Source organism: Silurus meridionalis, chromosome 12 (genome assembly GCF_014805685.1).
Source record: "Silurus meridionalis isolate SWU-2019-XX chromosome 12, ASM1480568v1, whole genome shotgun sequence".
NCBI classification, from domain to species: Eukaryota; Metazoa; Chordata; class Actinopteri; order Siluriformes; family Siluridae; genus Silurus; species Silurus meridionalis.
In genome coordinates this window covers 371,599-374,098 of record NC_060895.1, presented here as the reverse complement: position 1 = coordinate 374,098, position 2,500 = coordinate 371,599, and the positions used below count along the sequence as shown (strand labels likewise).

Genomic DNA, 2,500 nt, shown 5'->3' with positions numbered 1-2,500 from the left:
CGAGCTTCGAACCAGAAAGACACAGTATACATTTGACAGTTTTTGTCTCTATACTCAACTAAAGTGAAATAATGAGCATATTTCCACTTTGAGAAACTCGTCTTGCTCTCGCCTCGACCGCCATTACTGCCGCACAGACCTGAATAAACGGAGACACGCCCACAGTGCGTCTTCTTCCTGTTTACAGTGGTTCATCCACCAATCCTACAGTGCGTCTCTGCTGTAAGCAGGTTAGACTGTAGTCTACACTTCAGCCGAAATTAATTCATTTTTAAAGTAACGCGTTACAGTATTAGTTACTGTCAAAAGTAACTCAGTTACTTTGTTGATTATTTACACCAAAAGTAATGCATTACTGTTTAGAGTAATTTTTAGTTACTTTTTAAAGAACCTTCTTTAATGTTCCCATTAATGCCCTTTTATGCGTTATGGTCTACAAACACAAAACTGACTTAAACACAAAGTCATTTTAAACACTATTTTATTAAAGTCAGAGCAGCACAAACTGAATATATCACAAGGATTTCTGAAATAAATAACAAAACAAGCTGAATAATATATTCACAATCAAACACTAAAGTGGCTTCTGCTGTTGTGTTGAGCTCTTAAACATGTTCCTTTCACAGCTGAAGTATGAAAACTATCAACAATGTAGAACAGAACACTGAGTTAGCGATAGCTTCTAGCTCCTCAGGCATGGAGGTCCTGGAGGAGCTTCAACAGATTGGAGTTCTGTTTATCGCAGTAGATACGAGCTTGAACCAGAAAGACACAGCTTACATTTGACAGTTTTTGTCTTTATACTCAACTAAAGTGAAATAATGAGCATATTTCCACTTTGAGAAACTCGTCTTGCTCTCGCCTCGACCGCCATTACTGCTGCACAGACCTGAATAAACGGAGACACGCCCACAGTGCGTCTTCTTCCTGTTTACAGTGGTTCATCCACCAATCCTACAGTGCGTCTCTGCTGTAAGCAGGTTAGACTGTAGTCTACACTTCAGCCGAAATTAATTACGCTAACGCTAACGAAGTTACATTATTTTTTTTAAAGTAACGCGTTACAGTATTAGTTACTGTCAAAAGTAACTCAGTTACTTTGTTGATTATTTACACCAAAAGTAATGCATTACTGTTTAGAGTAATTTTTAGTTACTTTTTTAAAGAACCTTCTTTAATGTTCCCATTAATGCCCTTTTATGCGTAATGGTCTACAAACACAAAACTGACTTAAACACAAAGTCATTTTTAAACACTATTTTATTAAAGTCAGAGCAGCACAAACTGAACATATCACAAGGATTTCTGAAATAAATAACAAAACAAGCTGAATAATATATTCACAATCAAACACTAAAGTGGCTTCTGCTGTTGTGTTGAGCTCTTAAACATGTTCCTTTCACAGCTGAAGTATGAAAACTATCAACAATGTAGAACAGAACACTGAGTTAGCGCATAGCTTCTAGCTCCTCAGGCATGGAGGTCCTGGAGGAGCTTCAACAGATTGGAGTTCTGTTTATCGCAGTAGATACGAGCTTCGAACCAGAAAGACACAGTATACATTTGACAGTTTTTGTCTTTATACTCAACTAAAGTGAAATGATGAGCATATTTCCACTTTGAGAAACTCGTCTTGCTCTCGCCTCGACTCGCCATTACTGCTGCACAGACCTGAATAAACGGAGACACGCCCACAGTGCGTCTTCTTCCTGTTTACAGTGGTTCATCCACCAATCCTACAGTGCGTCTCTGCTGTAAGCAGGTTAGACTGTAGTCTACACTTCAGCCGAAATTAATTACGCTAACGCTAACGAAGTTACATTATTTTTTTTAAAGTAACGCGTTACAGTATTAGTTACTGTCAAAAGTAACTCAGTTACTTTGTTGATTATTCTGTTTATGAAACAGGCGTGTGTGTGTGTGAGTGAGTGAGAGTGTGTGTGAGTGAGAGTGTGTGTGAGTGAGTGAGAGTGTGTGAGTGTTTGAGAGAGAGAGTGGGTGAGAGAGTGTGTGTGAGTGAGAGTGTGTGTGAGTGAGTGAGTGAGTGTGTGTGAGTGAGTGAGAGTGTGTGTGAGTGAGAGTGTGTGTGAGTGAGTGAGTGAGTGTGTGTGAGTGAGTGAGAGTGTGTGTGAGTGAGAGTGTGTGTGAGTGAGAGTGTGTGAGTGTTTGAGAGAGAGAGTGGGTGAGAGAGTGTGTGTGAGTGAGAGTGTGTGTGAGTGAGTGAGTGAGTGTGTGTGAGTGAGAGTGTGTGTGAGTGAGAGTGTGTGTGAGTGAGTGAGAGTGTGTGTGAGTGAGTGAGAGTGTGTGTGAGTGAGAGTGTGTGTGAGTGAGTGAGTGAGTGTGTGTGAGTGAGTGAGAGTGTGTGTGAGTGAGAGTGTGTGTGAGTGAGAGTGTGTGTGAGTGTGTGTGTGAGTGAGAGTGTGTGTGAGTGAGAGTGTGTGTGAGTGAGTGAGTGAGTGTGTGTGTGTGAGTGAGAGTGTGTGAGTGTTTGAGAGAGAGA

General features: G+C 40.7%; 1 protein-coding gene across 1 annotated transcript in view; it reads left to right on the top strand.

Annotated features, from left to right (window-relative positions):
- LOC124395105 (chloride channel protein 2-like) overlaps window positions 1-2,500 on the top strand; it is a 56,270-nt gene that overhangs the window by 38,337 nt on the left and 15,433 nt on the right. The window lies entirely within an intron of this gene.